This window comes from Arvicola amphibius, chromosome X (genome assembly GCF_903992535.2).
Source record: "Arvicola amphibius chromosome X, mArvAmp1.2, whole genome shotgun sequence".
NCBI lineage: Eukaryota > Metazoa > Chordata > Mammalia > Rodentia > Cricetidae > Arvicola > Arvicola amphibius.
This window is the reverse complement of record NC_052065.1, coordinates 82,877,551-82,897,122: the sequence shown is the minus strand read 5'-3', so window position 1 is coordinate 82,897,122 and position 19,572 is coordinate 82,877,551. Positions and strand designations below refer to the sequence as shown.

The 19,572-nt window shown below is 39.1% G+C and overlaps 1 pseudogene; it reads left to right on the top strand.

Moving 5' to 3' along the window:
* Positions 1 to 7,996: 7,996 nt before the first annotated feature.
* Positions 7,997 to 19,572, top strand: part of LOC119804345 — a 193,856-nt pseudogene continuing 182,280 nt past the window's right edge.

Below are 19,572 nucleotides of genomic sequence, written 5' to 3'. Positions count from 1 at the left end.
ACCCAGAAAGAGAATTATTGTATGTACATACTCATAAGTGGTTTTTAGACATAAAGCAAAAAAGAACCTAGACAACAATGAGGAACCCAAGAGAGACCTACATGGATCTAATCTACATGGGAAGTAGAAAGAAACAAGATCTCCTGAGTAAATTAGGAGCATGGAGACCATGAGAGAGGGTTGAAGGAAAAGGGAGAGGAAGGGATGGAAGCAGCAAAAAAGAGTAAAGGATAACTAGGAGAAATGATGAGAGGAAAGGTTCTCAGAGGAATCTTGACCCCAGCACAGAGGTGGTTTTTTTCATGTTGCTATGTTTCTACTTAGTATTTTACACAAAACATGTATAAAGTCACACCATCACTATTCATTTATAGCATTTCCTTTGATATGAGGCTCCTAGTCAAGATTTACAACTCTTTATTAACAGTATGCCTGTATTGATGGTGTACTTAACAAACAGTTGGTTGAATATATAAAAAAAGAAAGAAAAATAAGTGGGCTATAGTCCACTACAGCTGTTCCAGCTCCGAGTTTCAGAGACTTCCACTTTAGGGAGCATGTACAGAATGCTACTAACATTGTCCTAGTAAACTTTTCAAATTTATGGTTACTTGAACCCCTCTACATATTTTTGAATCATACACATATACTAACCAATTGAATTCAGAGTAGCTTAAAATGAGTTTCCAGAAAAAGAATACCCCTTTCTTAGAAGCGGCCACCATGGAGGAGACTCAAAAGAGATAACATTGAAAGAAGAAATAGAAGGCTCCATGTTTGCTGTAATCAGAGCCATGATGCTCTGCTCAGCCCACTCTTTTTTTTTTGAGAATAAACAAGTTTATTTGGGTTCAGATGCCATGGCATCAGCAGCCAGTTTTCCCTCTTACATAATTATCACTTCTAAGACATGTCTACAGGTACTCTTTTTCTCAAGAGTATATTTGTGGTTGTTACTTGCGCAATAAACCCTTGCCTGTTTGATCTACTAGCATGTCCTATCTGAATTCTTCTTTCTGGAACATGATAACCAAAACTAATGCTGGGGTAGAGACCAGAAGAAACTAGAGACAGTTTACCACCCCTCACTAATGCCACCATCTGGCACCAAGCCTTTAACACATAAAGCCTATGAGATATAGTCAAGAGTCAAACCTTAAAAGTACTTATATCCCCGCCAGGCGGTGTGGCACACACCTTTAATCCCAGTACTCGGGACGGCGAGGGCAGAGGCAGGCGATCTCTGAGTTCGAGGCCAGCCTGGTCTACAAGAGCTAGTTCCAGGACAGACTCTAGAAATACAGGGAAAAACCTGTCTCGAAAAACCAAAAAAAAAAAAAAAATGAAAAAAGTTATATCCCTCTAATTGTGTAAATGTGCATGATCAAGTGTACATATAATATGTGTTTACTTTAAGAGAGAAAAGAGACCATATGGGGGAGGGTGGCTAGATGATACTTCAAATTGATCTAAAAGCTACAATTCAATACCAACTACTATTGAATTTACAAAAAACTGAATTCATCAGAAAAACTTCACACACTATAACATTGACACTGTAGATGGAGAATGCTCATTTGTTTCCTGGCTGCCCAGACCTAAAATATCACATAGAAACTATATTAATTACAACACTGTTTGGCCAGTGACTCAGGCATGTTTTTAGCTAGCTCTTACAGCTTTAATTAACCCGTGTTTCTATTAATCTGTGTATTGCCACGAGGGTTGTGGCTTACCGAAAATGTTCCTGGTTACCTCTTTCAGGCAGGCTACATGGCGTCTCTCTGACTTCTGCCATACTCTCTTTCTTATTTTTGTTCAGTTTTCCCACCTGGCTTCACTCTGTTAAGCCATTGGCCAAAACGCTTTACTCTTCAACCAATAAAGCAACACATTACAGAAGGGCATGCACATCTTTTCCCCTTCCTGTCTAATTAAAAAGAAAGGCTTTAACTTTAACATAGTAAAATTACATATACAAAACAGTTATCAAGCAAGAATTATAGTTCAATATTTACTCCATTTAGGATTTGACAAATTAAGGAAAATACTCTATCATCTAGCCTATATTTGCAAGTCTAAAGCTTTATATCTAATTTATCCTTTATCATAACTAAAGAAAATTATAACTATCTTCAATTCTTCAAAGACCCCAGAAGGATATAATATTACCTAAGTAAACAAGAAGTACGTTGTAAGCAACTTCAAAAGCTCTAGAATTGACAGAGACATCTCACTACCTGGGCAGTCACCAAAAGATCTTCTGTAATGTTGGAGCATCCATCTTCTGCCTACAGGCCATAGTATCTGGCAGGACTTTCCCATGAAGCAGGAAATTTGAAGATCTGTTCTGCCTTATAATGACAAAGTTCATACTTGCTTTCTTCGGTCTCCTGCGAACATCTGGCAGGAACCCTGAAGGACTGTCTCACCTTCTTAAGTAAGTTCAGCAGCCATTTTTCTGCGGGTCCCTGCATGTCTAGCTTATACAGACATTACCATCAGGTAGTCCAGGGAAGAGCAGTTTCTTGTCCAAATGGCTAGCAAACTCCATAAGTAGTTTCTTCAATGCCTATCATCCGCTTGAAGTAATTGGTACTACCAGAAGCAGACATTTCTCACTGTTGAGAAAAGACTAAGTTCTTAAAAGCTTTTACATGCCATGTTCTGTAAGTCTTTTAAAGGTTTGAAGAATACCTATCCATCTGAAATATATGTCTGTACATCTAGAAAACATAACTATCATGACTACAAGTTTGACTATTATAAATGACTATTATTAATCTGCAATTTTTAATTATATATTACATTTTTAAATAAGCTGTCTAAGCATAATATCTTACACAAGAACAGAAATACATATAACAAAATTGGCCTTAAATTTGTATCAATAGACCAAGATCCATACCAAAGCATTCATCTCTATATCTTCCTCATTTTTCTTTGAAATTGGCTGTGATCATTAATCACTTATAATCAACCCTCTTTAAATGAAAACAAACATTTATAAACAATCATTTTTGGAATTTTGGAATTGTTTTCTCCAAACTGCTCCTCTGCTTTTTGTTGGGCTATGTATTTTTAGGGCTTATGGAGGACTTTCAAGTTGTCTTGTTTCATGAAACCACATTAGCCTGGAAGGAATCTGCAAGTTCTCATCTTCTGTGGAAAGAAAGGCAGAACCTCTTTCCAAAGCAACATATCCTTAGACCCAAATTTTGAAGTCAAGATATCTTTATGTTGGTTTAACTTAGCAGCCCCCAGAATCAAATATCTCTCTGCAGTTAAAAAACAGTAAACATAATTCAGACTCTCTGTGTATATTCCATCTTTATGTGGCTTACTTTTCTTTTCTCTTTTAATCTATGACTATCTGTACTCTTTTACTGTCTCTTTAAAGACTTTGTTTTTTTAAACTATTTCTTTTTTAACTGTTTGTACTCTTTTCGTCTCTCTCAAGCCTATGTACATTTTAAAAAACACACTATGTCTTATTGAGAGGTCTTTTATGTCTGAATCTGTCCTATTGTGTTTCTGAAATACTTTTCTGACAAGTGGCTTTTTAAAATGATAAGGAGTGTGGTTGCAACATCCCTGGATGCCTCTCTTGACCTTTTAATATGGTGGAGGTACATTTACTGCCTCTGCAAGCCATGCTCACTGCCCCTGCTCCAAGGACGCAGCCGATCTATGTTGCCATTAAACAACTTGTAGCATTCTGCTTACAAACCTCATTTAAGTGTTCCATAGCCAGACTTCCTAAAAGAGCCAGAGCTGTTCATGCTACCAGTATGAACCAGGAAGCCTTCCTAAAGGAGCCCTGTCTCTGCTTGCAGACAGCAAACAGAGCTTATCTGGAAAAGAAAAAAGAAAAAAAAAACACAGCTACCAAGAAGCTGGGCTTGGCTCCTGTTTTTGTGGGTTTAGAAGCTCTCTTTTTTTCTTAAGCTTTTTTTGTAGGTCTTATGTGGATCCATGCCCCAGATGGTAGGGGCCATTTTGTAGTGTATATCCCATCTTTGCGTGGCTTATTTTTCTCTCCTCCCTCATTTAATCTATGACTGTCTGTATTCTTTTATATTACTTTTACTGTCTCTTTAAAGACTTCATTTTATTTTTTAAAACCTATATTAAAAGATTTCCTAAACATTAAAGTTATAAGTGATGAAGTAGTTTGCCAGGGGGACTGTGAGTACTCTGTGTGGATTATGAGAGCTCACATGGAAGCTAGATGAAAATCCACATATCAAAGAAAAGAGCATCATGATCCTAGAACATTTGACTATTCAACCTCTCATCTACAGATTTCTCAGAATTCACTCCAGAGCTATTGAATCTGCATCTACATCTTAGAAGCTCCTCCACCCTTAAAATGAAAAGGAGACCCCCCAATATTCACACAAAAACTAACATTTGAGAATTGCTCACTCTTCATGATGACCAGGGTCACAGTTACCTCTAAGATTCTAAGCTACTGTCACTTGCGTAAACCAAGACAAAAACATTCATACCGTATTTTTCAGGAAATAAAATGTCACAATAAAATGTGATTACCTTAAGCATATGTCACACTTTCCAAAATAATCTCTATATACATATATCATAGGTAAAATCAGCAAGATGTAAGTCAAAAGCCAAAGTTGAAATTCTGTATTTGGATAAACTCCTACAAGAGAATCAAGGCAAACCCACCAACCTAAAGCCAGCAAGAGCATCCATGTGCGTGGCACACAGTCCAATCATTCTTCATTTTCTGTCCTATATTCTAAGCTCTTTGCATATGCTGTTGTAGACATACTATTATTTATTCAATGTGTAGGAGTGTTTTCCCACTTTTAGGCAACCATGTGCATGCCCAGTGCCTGTGTCAGAAGAAGGTGTCACATCCCCTAGAACTGGACTTATAGATGATTGTGAGCTAGTATATGGGTGCTGGAAAAGGAAATCAGGTCTTCTGCCTGAACAGCAGTGTTCACAGAGCTGTGACTCTGGCCCCTCATGGGCTTACTTCTTATCATGAGATTTTTTTTTAAATCACTGTAGGAATGGACACCAGCTTTCCAAATAGATTGGCTTAGTAATATCCTTACTTTAGAGCAGTGCCTATTTTTTTAGAGATCTTTTATCAAATTTATTTATTTTTAGCTAGAGTCTCAATTAATAGCCAAGGCTGGCCTAAACTTGTAGAATTCCTCCTGACTCAGCCTCCCAAGAGCTAGGATATAAGTGTGAGCTACCATGCCCAGTTTCTCTTTTCAGATGTCTTCTTCTCTCACTGGGCTTGCCATAGAAGTTTGTTTCAAATAGATATTCCAGTCAATGCTATTGACTGATATCAGTTATGGTTAGTTTTGAGACAGTGTCTTGTTTCTATACCTCACCAGTGACTACACATTCTGTAGAGCAATTCAAATCTATGGCAAAAATTATTTACATTGTTAAAAGTGTATTTGATATCATCTCTAATCAATGAACTTCTGATGTATTGCTGTGCTTTCTCCATAGCATTATACAAGTAAAATTTCCCTTTAAACTGTATGTTATAAACTATAAATGTTGCTAGAAACTCATCAAATCCATTGAGTGCCTCTCAGGAAAGCTGTACGCTTTCTGATCTGTGCTGGGTTGAACAGGATTGCCAATCTTTTTCGTCAAAGCTACAAATTTCAGCTTTGCAGGTCATGCAGGCACTGTCACAAGCACTTAGAAGCAGCCATGAACAATATGTAAATGTTTGACATAAGGGATGTTCCTGTGTTACAATAAAACTTTGTTTACCAACACAGGCAGATAATAATTTGGTGACCCATGAAGTAGAAGTTTCTGTTAGCCAAGATCTCCCTTCTCAGTTTTTCTGAATGAAGATTGAGCCAGTTCACATAGATTTGCCTTCTTTGCAATGCATGAACCCATATGGTTCTACTTTGTCCAATATAAGCCAATGAGTACAATCCAAACATGTATATTGACAACAATATTGAAAATAAGAAAGACAAATTTGCCCAAGTGTGCCTTGTATTTCTATTTCGCTTTTGCTCTGCTATCCTCAAGTAAATGCACAGCTCTCTTCATTGGCTTATCTTTCTAAGTTTCATTCTGGAGGAAAACACACACATAGAAAATTCTTTGGCTCTAGCAATGGAGATGGGCAGGGGCATGAGCCAATTCAGAGTTAAGTTCCGTAAAGAAATCTAGATTGAGAAGTTCAGAGACAGTTTGCTTCTCATCCTCTATCAGTCATACCAAAGGAGGGACCAGCTAGAGTAAGCAGCCCTGCCTTCTCTGGAGAAACTCCTTAATTCTCCCTAAATTTGCTTACTTCCAAGTCCATGAAACTCGTTCCCATGACACCATTTCTACACTGACTTATTTAACCAATTTGAAGAGGATTAAGGGCTGCGTTGACACAGAATGAAAAACATGTTCTGGCAGCTTTGATCCTCCCCGCTATGAGTTCAAATGTCAGATCAAGGAATCTGCAGATTGTTACCCATTTTGAATTCAAGCTGATATCAGAAAGGCCTTAAAGGTTCTGTTTTAATTTGCAAATTGAGATTTGCTGGAAGCCAAGGAAGACAAACAGTCCTCATCAATGCCCCAATTTTGCAAGTTTAATCCACAAGTTCACTGTTTCTTTGACCCTTGTGGAGTTGCAGATTGCTTTGTTTCTCCCTGAACACTGTGTAATTAAAAAAAAAAAGCTGATCAATGAAGAGAGACCTCCCCTGCATGCGAAAAAGACAGCTGTGGGGAATCATAAAATGGCTGGGTTTCATGGCTGAATCTGTCAAATATTTATCCACCTTTTAAAAAAAAAAATCAAAATTTTCATCTGCTGAAAACAAAGCCGGGGTTTGTGGCAGCGGCGGTGGGGGAGGTCATCCTATTTTTACTTGAAAAAGTCAGAAACACTGATTTTTGACTTTGTACCACAAGAGGGTTGGGAGTTAATTTATTCATTTTGCAGGAGAGACAGTACAGAGGCAGCTACTCCAGCTGTTATAATGTCGAAGCAAGCGTAAATATGATTGAGAAGGATATGCACCTTGTTCCTGCCTGCTAGCAGCAGATACTAGTGAAATCATCGACAGAGGCACCAATTGCAGTAGCCTTAATGAACTGCAGCCTGAAAAACCACTAAAAAAATAGCCCCAGCCTCTGCAATACAGAAGGCAAGCAAGGGAGAGAACTGATAAACAGGGGGAAATGGTCTTACTGAATTTAGTCTCTGCCAGGCAAGCCTTGAATATACCCCTTAGCTTCCCTCTTTAAACGTGCAAATGAATATGGGCTGCTTCTCCGTCACCTAAACTGAATGGTGAAGAAAAGTTTCAATCTCATTGACTAATTCAGCTGTTCCTTTAAATTGAATTTTTAAACATATGGGCACACAAACCAATCTATATGCAGAACAATTCTTTGAACAGCATGCAAATGGTTTAGGATTACATGCTAGGTATAACACGAGTGAGTTTTCACAGTACAAAAGAATGAATTCCTTATTGTGACACTTGAGATAACAATACTAAAGAATTTCAGCTCAACTTTAAATTGCTCTCCCCAACTGTTGCAGTTTGCTTAGAGGAAGCTAAGTTGCTGTTTACTTTCTTTTTCCTTCCACCAAACAGGAATTGTTTCTGCCTGTTAAAGAATGAGCTACCAATCATCACAACAGTCATTCAGCGAACATTTATCAAACATCCATTATGTATCTGATAATATGGTAAGGGTTCTGAATAGTGAGAAAAATATACCATAAGCCCTCTAAAAAAAATGCGTTCTTTTAGTTATGACAGGGATATATAGAAAGAAATCAGTCATATCCAAAGAGAGAGAAAGAAAACACATTCCTCACTTGAGATTTTTATTTCAATCCCACAAACCCCACTTTCATCATGGTATGCCATGTTGACCTTGCGCTTTGATTTATTTACACACGTCCCCGATAAGTTGTTCTGCTCAGTCATCGTTCTTGAAAAGAAGTGAATACTACAACATGGCTTACCTTTGTATATTGGGCACTGCTGACCAGAATGGACTGTATAGGAATGGGGAAAGTGCTCTGGTGGAACCTGTTTACTGTGATGCCAACACAAGGAAGAAAGCCTGGGGACAGATTTCTATTGACTATTTATTGGGTATCAGCGACTGATTCTGCCCTGATCAATTGTTCAGACTTTTGCTGATAAGGGGAGCTAGTTAATGAGGGGAAGAGGAGACAGGAAAGGAGAAAACCTTTTTAAATGTTAAGGTATTTTATAAGCTGAACAGGGCTGGTATACAACCATCAGGTGTTGCTATCTGATTGCTCAAATTTTTTAATATCACCTAGAGTTTAGGTAGCACATTTGTTATAGCATCCATAGAAAATTTGAGTTTAGAAACTGTCACTTTAGAAATGTCATCATGGAAGAGGTGCCTCCTGAGACAAGTCTCCAAGGGATGAGTTGGAGGCAGGCTTGGCAGAAGATGCTTAAGCAGGCCAGTAGGAAAGCTCACATTTATAAATAAGAAAGGAGTGTTCGTAAAAGACAAGAGTATCTCTGGGTGGATGATGCATAGGTTGCAAAGAGAGAGAGAGAAGAAATGTACCCTGGACACAAATTACAGCTAATCCTGAAAGCCTCCTTAGTGTTGGGGTTTATCCTAAGAGCCTTGTGGAGCCATTTAAAAGCTTAAGCAAGTCCCTCGAAAGGAGGGGTAGCAGGAGAGTGGTGGGATTTGCATTTGAAAAGGCTGCTGGGTCTGCAAGGTGGAGAATAATGAGAGTGGAGAAACCGGGGAGTGAGGTCCTTCAGAATACCTGAGAGCCTCTGTTTTAAGGGCGGAGCCCGGCTTCAGAAAAAGGTTCTGTGACCTTTGAGAAGCCAGTGTGGGCAAAACACCATAGAAATTAGAGCTGTTAAAGCAATGATTACCGAACGATGCTAAGGCTACAGTGGGACTGAGGAAAGCGTAAGGGTATAATCAGAGACTGAATCCTGGAGTCTGAGATTTCATAAGCAGTGAATTCTTGGTGGTGAAAATGAGGCCTTTCCGCAGAATTTGAGAACAAAAGAGTAGGAGCAGGCACAGTGGGCGACAAATGATTCACTGTTTTTATTGGCCCCGATCATCTCGCAAAAAGAAGTAAGAACCTTACAGAATTCTCTAAGAGATCTCATACTGGGCATAGGACTGACCTGCATCCAGGGCCACAGAAAGCCAACTTCAAAATTTATCACTGTTTTTGTTTTTTGTTTTTTTGTTTTTTTAATACGGTTTATTTTTTTATATTTAAAAATTTCCATCTCTTCCCCTTCTCCTCCCCCTTCCCTTCCCTCCCCTCCACCCATACCCCCCTCCCTCCCTCCGATTTTTGCTGTTGCTTGTTGGGTCTGGGGTCGTACAATGATGGGGAACAGACCACCAAAGTCTATGAAATCTGAAGCAAACTTTATTCTAGAATAATAAAAAAAAATCAATGTGAGGCACAAAATGCCTGTGAGCTACTTGAGATCACAGCCAGAGTTTGGACTTCTTCTGAAATTGTGGCAATGGAAGCATGTTCTGGCCCCTTTTTATAACAAGAATATAGTATTAGACATGGACAAAAGAATTTTTACAATTTCGAAGTTAAAGCTTAGATACATATTGCAGCTTAAGTTTAACAGTTTTCAGTAACAAGGTTTTAGCTAAAATGTTTACAGAGGCAGATCTCCTTCCCAGCTAATAGTATTCAGAAAGAACTTTACAACTTTTCTGGCATAACTGGTTTCTCATAGCAGAGAAGGATACCATAGAAGGGAAGGATATGAATAAGGTGAAGTCAAAAGTCACGTAGGAACATTTGGTTAAAGTTTATGGGACAGGGGTTTCTGCACAAACCTTTATTAAAAGTTAACTTCAGTTTACAACAGCTGTCAGTTGTAAGGGGCAAGAGGGTTGCCATCAAAAGTTAACCCCTGGCTGTTTGCAGAGGTGCTAGCTGTAAGCCAAAAGCCATTGTTAAAGTCAATCCTTTGCTGCTTACTAAGCTAATGAAGGTCTGTTCCCAATTCTTTTAAGTTTAATAATTTTATACTTTTGTGTTTCTATTCCTAGACCCTTCATTGCTGTTTTGTATTTAGCTTGGTTTGATTTGAGATGGGGTTGAACATAGCCCAACTAACCTCCAACTTACCATACAGCTGTGTGCTTTGAGAAACAGAGGCAAACAACTGCTGTCTCTTTCCACATTATCAGAATTTATGTCTATGACTGTGCCCCTCTCTGGCACTGTCTTTTGAGAATACAAGAATTGACTCTGATCCTGAGATTGAAACTGGGGGAAAGTTGGAGAGCTCCCCATAGTAGTGGCAGATCTTTAAGTTTATGCCTTCTTTGTAGATGTTTCTTTCAAATTTCTTCCTGTAAAATACAATTTCTTCCATGAACATGCATGTACATACTATGTATGTATGCTAGTATGTTGGGACATACACAGCTGTGAGCCTGTTCCACCTTGTCTGAAGGTTAGAGCGTTTGAGCTTCTTTTGCTCTTTCAAAGTTGTTGACAACAGGGGAGGGTGACTACAAACAAGAGATCCTGACCTAGGGTGTGCTTACCTGGTATTTTGGACAGCAAGATGGCTCACAGAGGTAGATCTGCTCTACTCTGACCATTCAAGCATACTTCTGCTTATTCTTTTGAAACAGGCGGTTTGACCTCGGGAGCGGCTGCCTGCAGGATATTTGGTCTAGCATATTTTCACTGTCCCAAACATCGTATGTGTTACTCAGTAATTAATGGCTTGATGTGTCAAGTATTGGAGCAAGTAACTGTTCTGGTTATCCTTTGTGTCATGTTAAAGCAGTCTTTTGCCTTCTCTCCCACCCCCCTTATTAGTATTGGGGTATAAAAGTGTATGGAAAACTAAATGCAGACAGATTTCAGTATTTACTAGAACTCCCTCCTGATACTATCCCTTCAGCTCCATTTCAGTCTCAGGTAGAAGTAAGAGCCAGTGGCTGGCTGGTTTGCTTTTCTGAGCTTTAGGTAGAACCCCAATATCTGTCTCTGCATTTTATTATTTGAGCTACAAACATCTCTACCTATTTTCTTCACATTTCTTTTTTCTTGAAATTCTTGTTCTTATGTATAAAGTAATTGATTTTACTGATTTGTTGGTGTTCATCATGTGCTATGGATATAAACTTTTTGTCTATTATCCTTTTAAAATATATTCTCCAAAGACACCTGTCTTTTAAATTTTTAATTTTGATCTAGTTTTGATCAGTATATAATAATTCTTTATATTAATAGTGTACATTGAGATGTTCTAATATACATGTGCATTGTATAATGACCAGAGTAACAAATATAATCATCATCTTAAACATTCATCATTATTTTGTGATGAAAACATTAAAAATCTCTTTTGCTGTTTTTTCTTTTAGAGATGTATAGTACCTAATTATTTAAAGAAAGTTTACCTTATTGTACAATGTCATGCTAAAATTTCTTATCTAAAAACAACTCAGTTCCCATTGATAAATATTCTACCCATCCCTTCTTGCTACTCTTTCAGCCTCTGAATACAACGATGATACTCGCAAGTACCATGCAATCAACTATTTCAGATTCCACAAATGAGTTCAAAGTGTGGTACTTGACTTTCTGTTCCTGGCTTACTTCATTTAACATAATGATCTATAGTTTTAATGCTTTTACCTGCCCACTTAACATTCCCATACTCAAGATTATTTATTTTTTTACAATTTTATGCTTATATGTTTTAGCAGGTTATACATATATTATGTAAGACTCTGGAAAGACATTAGTCTCTGGATGGTTATAGCCACATATTGATGTCATTGGCAGTTATGAAATGAATAAAAAGGAAGTAGGAGTGGCCAGAGGAGAAAGTAGAACTGCCAAGACAGACCAATGACAAATTCAGCCAAGTTCATGGGTAACTTTGGTGCTAAAAAAGCATCTCAAAATTTTTTTGGAGTTAGACAGAGATAGAGTCCTGCATTTGGTTACTCACTGAACCTTTTTTGATGTTTTTGTTTGGTTTGTTTTTGTGTTTGTGTTTTTTTTTCTTTTTGGTGTTTTTGGTTTTTGTTTTGTTTTGTTTTAAATAGGGTCTCTCTGCGTAGCCCTAGCTGTCCTGAAACTCACTCTGTAGAGCAGGCTAGCCTCAAAATCAGTGATCCTGCTGCTTCTGCCTGAGTGCTGGAATTAAAGGTGTGGGCTTCCATGCCCAGCTAGTATTCAAGGTTTTATAGCACCCTAAATCATCAAAACTGGAAGGAGATTTAATGTTTATGTCCCAGTTGGTTCATTTCTCAGATGAGAAAATATGGGCTGAAGATCGGCAGGATTGATCAGAAAACAGCCCTTGATTTTCAGACCAGCATTCTCTCCCATGTGCTAGTTTTGTTGTTTCTGACATAATATTTTATAAGATATGCCTTTAATTAAAACATTTCAGTGAGGGAACATGGATGCAAGCCTAGACTATTATACCCAGCAAAGCTAGCATTCACCATTGATGGAGAAAACAAGATATTCCAGGACAAAAACAGATTTAAACAATACGCAGCCACAAATCCAGCCTTGCAGAAAGTAATAGAAGGAAAATCACAAACCAAGGAGTCCAACAACGCCCACAATAACTCAGGCATCTAGCGACCCTTCGCCAGCACAACTAGAAGAAGGAAAACACACAAACTCTACTACTAAAAATGACTGAAGTTAACAACCACTGGTCATTAATATCACTTAATATCAATGGACTCAATTCACCTATAAAAAGGCACAGGCTAAGAGACTGGATACAAAAACAGAATCCAACATTTTGCTGTTTACAAGAAACACACCTCAACCACAAAGACAGACACCTACTCAGAGTAAAGGGTTGGGAAAAAGGTTTATCATAGCAAATGGGCCCTAAGAAACCAAGCGGAGTGTGGGCACCCATACCGTAATTTCCACAAAGTTGACTTCAAACCTAAATCAATCAGAAGAGATTGGAAAGGGACACTTTATACTTCATACAGGAAAAATCCATCAGAATGAAGGCTCACTCCTGAATATCTATGCCCCCTAATATACGAGCTCCCACTTATGGTAAAAGAAAACACTTCTAGAACTCAAGGCAGCCATCAACGCACACACACTAATAGTTGGAGACTTCAGACACTCCTCTCATCACCAATGACAGGTCAATCAGACAGAAACCTAACAGAGAATTGAAAGACTTAATAGAGGTATGAACCAAATGGACTTAACAGACATCTATAGAACATTCCACCCAAATAGGAAAGAATATACCTTCTTCTTCTGCGGCTCAGTGGAACCTTTTCGAAAATGGACCAGATACTTGGTAACAAAGCAAACTTCCAAAATTACAAAAAAATATTAGTAACCCCTGTGTCTTATCGGATGCACCATGGACTAAAATTAGAATTCAACAACAATGCTACCACCAGAAAGCCCACAAACTCATGGAAAAGTGAACAGTCAAACGACTGACCCACACCTGGGTCAAGAAGAAATAAAGAAGAAATTACAGTCTTTCTTGAATTTAATGAAAAACAAAGACAACACATACTCAACACCTATGGGACACAATGAAAGCATGGCTAAGAGGAAAAGTTCATAGCACTAAGTGCCCACCTTAAAGAAAACGGAGAAAGCACTCATTGTTTGACTTAACAGCACACCTGAAAGCTCTGGAAAAAAAAGAAGGTAGACTCACCTAGGAGAAGTAGAAGACTGGAAATAATCAAACTGAGGGCAAGAAATCACACAAATAGAACACAGGAAACAATCCAAAGAATGAACAAGAAGCTGGTTCTTGGAGAAAATCAACAGATTGACAAACCCTAGGCCAAACTAATCAACGGCAGAGGGAGAACACGCAAATAATAAGATCAGAAATGAAAAGGGGGGACATAACCACAGACACAGAGGAACTCAGAGAATCATTAGATCTTACTACAAAAGCTGTATGCCACAAATTGGGAAAATGTAAAGAAATGGACAGTTTTTTAGATAAATACCATATACCAAAGTTAAACCCAGGACCAGGTAAATGCTCTAAATCGTCCTGTTAGTCGCGAAGAATTAGCAACTTGTATCAGAAACCTCCCTACCAAAAGAGCCCAGGACCAGTGGTTTCAATGCGGAATTCTACCAGAACTTCACAAGAGACCTAATACGGCTATAGCTCCTTGAGGTATTTCATAATATAGAAACACAAGAGTCACTCTGCCAAAGTCCTTTCTATGAAAGCTACAGTTACCCTGAATACCTAAACCACACGAAAGACTCAACCAAGAAAGAGAATTAGCAGCCAATCTCACTCATGAACATTGATCGCAAAAATTCTCAATAAAATACTGTGTCAAACGCGAATCAAGAACACACATTAGAAAAATTATCGCATTACGTACAAGGTAGGCTTCATCCCAGAGATCAGGGCTGGTTCAACATACGAAAATCTATTAATGTAATCCATCATATAAACAAACTGAAGGAAAAAAACATATGGTCATCTCATTAGATGCTGAAAAAGTATTTGACAAATTCAGCACCCTTTTATGATAAGGGTCTTGGAGAGATTATGGATACAGGGTCATTCCTAAATATAATAAAAGCTATTTACAGCAAGCCGACAGCTACATCAATTAAACGGAGAGAAACCAAGGCTATCCCACTAAATTCAGGAACACGACAAGGCTGTCCACTCTCTCCTTATCTCTTCAATATAGTGCTTGAAGTTCTAGCAATAGCAATAAGACAACATAAGGGAATCAAGGGGATTCAATTTGGAAAGGAAGGAAGTTAAACTTTCATTATTTGCAGATGATATGATAGTATACATAAGCGACCCCAAAAACTCCACCAAAGAACTCCTACAAGCTTATAAACTCGTTCAGTAACGTGGCAGGATACAAGATTCAACTCCAAAAAATCAGTCGCCCCTCCTCTACACAAAGGATAAGGAAGCAGAGAGGGAAATCAGAGAAGTATCACCTTTCACAATAGCCACAAATAGCATAAGATATCTGGGAGTATCGCTAACCAAGGAAGTGAAGGATTATTGACAAGAACTTAAGTCTTTGAAGAAAGAAAATTGAAGAGGATACCAGAAAGTGGAAGGATCTCCCCTGCTCGTGATTGGGGAGGATCAACATAGTAAAAATGGGCAATTCTACCAAAAGCAATCTATAGATTCAATGCAATCCCAATCAAGGTCCATTAAATTCTTCACAGAGATTGAGAGGACAATAATCAACTTTATCTGGAAAAAACAAGAAACCCAGGATAGCCAAAAAAATCTTATACAATAAAGGTTCTTCTGGAGGCATTACCATCCCTGACTTCAAACTCTATTACAAAGCTACAGTATTGAAAACGGCTTGTATTGGCAGAAAAAGCAGAGAAGTTGACCCATGGAATCGTATAGACAGAACCGGGATCTTTAAACACAAACCTATGAACACCTGATTTTTGATAAAGGAGCCAAAAGTACACAATGGAAGAAAGAGGGCATCTTCAACAATGGTGGCTGGCAGAACTGGATGTCAACCTGGTAGAAGAATGAAAGTAGATCCATATGCTATCACCATGCACAAAACTCCAGTCCAAATGGATTAAAGACCTCAATATTAATTTGAACACATTGAGCTCGATAGAGAGAAAGTGGGAAGTACTCTACAACAAAATGGCACAGGGGAACCGTGTCCTATGCATAACCCCAGCTGCACAGACTATTAAGGGCAACATTTGAATAAATGTGGACCCCTCCTGAAGTTGAGCAGCTTCTGTAAAGCAAAGGACATTGTCAGCTAAGACACAAAGGCAGCCTACTGACTGGGAAAAGATCTTCACCAACCCTGCAACTGACAAAGGTCTGATCTCTAAATATATAAGGAACTCAAGAGACTAGACGGTAAAATGCCAATTACCCAATAAAAATGGGGCGCTGAACTGAACAGAGAATCTCAACAGAAGAAGTTCGAATGGCCAAAAGACACTTAAGGTCATGCTCAACCCTCCTTAGCTATCAGGGAATGCAAATCAAACAACTTTGAGATATCATCTTACAACCTGTCAGATTGGCTAAAATCCAAAACACCAATAATAACCTTTGCTGGAGAGGGTTGTGGGGTAAGGGGTACACTCATCCATTGCTGGTGGACTGCACACTATGTGCAACCACTTTGGAAAGCAGTGTGGCGGTTTCTCAGGAATTCGGGATCAACCTACCCCAGGACCCAGCAATTCCACTATTGGGAATATACCCAAGAGATGCCCAATCATACAACAAAAGCATATGCTCATCTATGTTCATAGCAGTCATTAGTTGTAATAGCCATATCCTGGAACAACCTAGAATGCCCTTCAGTGGAAGAATGGATGAAGAAACTGTGGAATATATACATGCTAGAATACTACTCAGCGGTAAAAAAACAATGACATCTTGATTTTGGCAGAGCAATGGATGGAAATAGAAACAACTATTCTGCGTGAGGTAACCAGACCCAAAAAGATAAACATGGGAATGTACTCACCTCATATCGGTTTCTAGCCATAATTAAAGGACATCGAGCCTATAATTTGGGATCCTTGAGAAGATAATAAGAAGGTGAACTCCCAAAAAAGATATAGTAATCCATCCTGGATATTGGAAGTAGACACGATCGCCAGGCAAAAATTGGGAACTTGAGGGTTGGGCAAGACTGGCCAAGGGAAAGATGGGAGAGAAAAGTGTGAAGGGGAGAACGGGGGAGCTCGGAGAATGGGGTGGCTTGGGATATAGGAGGGTGGTTATGGGAGCAGGGAAGCATATATCTTAATTAAAGAGCTACCTGAGGGTTGTCAAGAGACTTGACCCTAGAGGGGTTCCCAGTTTCCAGGAGACGCCCCAGTTAGTTCCTTGGGCAGGCTGAGGAGAGGGAAGCCTGAAAAAGGCCATTTCCTATAGCCATACTGATGAATTTCTTGCATATCACCATAGAACCTCCACTGACGATAGATGAAGAAAATGACAGAGCCCCACATTGGAGCACTGGACTGAGCTTCCCAAGGTCCTGAGAGGAGCAGAAGGAGAGAGAACATGAGAAAGAAAGTCAGGACCGTGAGGGAACCTCCAGCTGGCGACAGATGGGGAAGGTGACTGAGCCCCACATTGGAGCACTGGACTGAGCTCTCCAAGGTCCTGATGAGGAGCAGAAGGAGCGAGAACATGAGGGAGAAAGTCAGGAACGAGAGGGGTGCGTTCACTGATGGAGACGGTGGGACAGAACTAATGGGAGATCACCAACTCCAGTTGGAATGGGACTGATGGATCATGCGACCAAACCCGTCTCTCTGAATGTGGCCAACAGCGGGGGCTGACTGAGAAGCAAAGGACAATGGCTCTGGGCTCTGATTGTTCTGCATGGACGGGCTCTTGTGGGAGCCTTCTCAGCTTGGTCGATCACCTTCCTGGACCAGGGGGGAGTTGGGAGGGACCCTGATCTTAGCATAGAGTGGGGAACCCTGATGGCTCCTTGGCCTTGAGAGGGAGGGAGGGGAGGTTTGGGTGGAGAGGAGGGGAGGGAAGGAGGAGAAGGAGGGGAGGGAAGGAGGAGGAGGAGGGAAGGAGATGGAAATTTTTTAAATATAAAAAAAAAATAAACCATGAGGAAAACAAAAATAAATAAAACATTTCAGTGAAATAAAAATGCTTATTTCAAATACTTATTTATGTTCAGTTATTCATTCTGATATGCCTTACTCGAAACTAAGAAAAAAATAACAATTTTTTAGACAACGTTCTCAGAAACAGTCTTTTTTCAAAGTTCAACTGGCCTTTCTTCCCATTCTTCAATTATTCGGAATTAGTCAGAAAAAAATGTATCAACTTTTCACTAATGGAAACCACAGAGTAATTAGCAAATAATAGAACGCACAGCAGAGCCAGACAATACTATATTGGCTTGTAAGGATAATTGTAAGTTTACTGATAAAAATCAATTTTTATCGGCTCACTTACACTCCATAATAAGGCCACAGTGGTACTTCCTGCTCAAGGCACATAAGTGAGACCTAGTGTGTATTTGATTTTAATAAATACTATCTGTGGGAAGCCCGGACAGGAATGAACAGATGTTAGAACCATATGATAATTGTGTGGCAGGGTAAAGAAAAAAAACAACCTTGCATTTATATGGCAACACCTGTGTTTATGATACTTTTGTAATTTCTATAACTACAGCATCTGGCCCTTTGTTGCTGTTCTTTAATTTTCAGATAACTCAAGATCTTCCATCTCTTGCCATGTAGACATGTCCATTGGGGGAAGGGAGAAGAAGCACACTAAAAATATCATGCATCATCCAGGGAAAGACCATTGCCTCCCCACCAGAAACTTGGATAAAATCATTAGTGACATTTGAAAATTTATGAAAACATTTAGATCAACTTTTAGCAGCACTTCTAAAGTATTCACTTAAGGATTCAAGGCTCATTCATCCATGCTGCCAATGTTCTTATTTTGAATTTGCTGTGAAGACAATGCATGGGGGATGTCTAAATTAAATATAGCACTCTGGGCTTTGTTTCTCAAGCATTTTTATTCTCTTGGGTCTAACTGATGTAGGTTGAGCTAGACCGACACTATAATTTGATACAAGTAAACTCAGAACCTTGTGTAGTATTCCCTGAAACTTTGGGGTAGTTGGTGTGTTAAAAGACACCAAAGTACAAAGGCTGGAGAGGTAGTTAAGGCAGTTTAGAGCACTTGATGTCCTTTGGCAGAGGATGTGGGCTTGGTTGCTGAGGCACCCACATGGGGACTCACAAACATCACCTATTTGCTCCAGTTCCAGGGGACCTGGGGCCGCTCCATTCTGACGCATCCATGGGTATCAGGTAAGTACAAAACTATTCTTGGAAGCAAATACACCTATAGACATAAATCAAGGAATGCCCTTTCATAAGAACCAAAATATAAAATGTTTCATCTAAATTTTCAGTATTGTCTAATGAGACAAATCACATTACAGACAAAATGTATCTAAAAGTTATAAAATGCAGCATAGGCTGCAATTGGCAGGCACAGGGATGAACACAAGCAGATTTACACTAAAGTTCATTTAATAATGGTAGTTTCTCTGGAGATTTCTAGATTAAAATTTGGAGAAATAGTTTTCTTTTTATTTAGTTTTTTTTTCTTTTGAGGCAGGGTCTCATGTAGTCCCAGCTGTCCTCAAATAACTCAATGTACACCAAGCTAGAGTAAAAACACTTTTATTTATTTATTTATTTATTTATTTATTATTATGTATACAATAGTCTGTCTTTGTGTATGCCTTCAGGCCAGAAGAGGGCACCAGACCCCATTACAGATGGTTGTGAGCCACCATGTGGTTGCTGGGAATTGAACTCAGGACCTTTGGAAGAGCAGGCAATGCTCTTAACCTCTGAGCCATCTCTCCAGCCCCGAGTAAAACACTTTTAAAAGTTGTTTTATTTGTGTGTATGTGTGTGTGTCTCATGTGTCCAGGTGCTGAGGAGACCTAAGAGGGCATCAGCTCCCCTAGCAGTAGAGT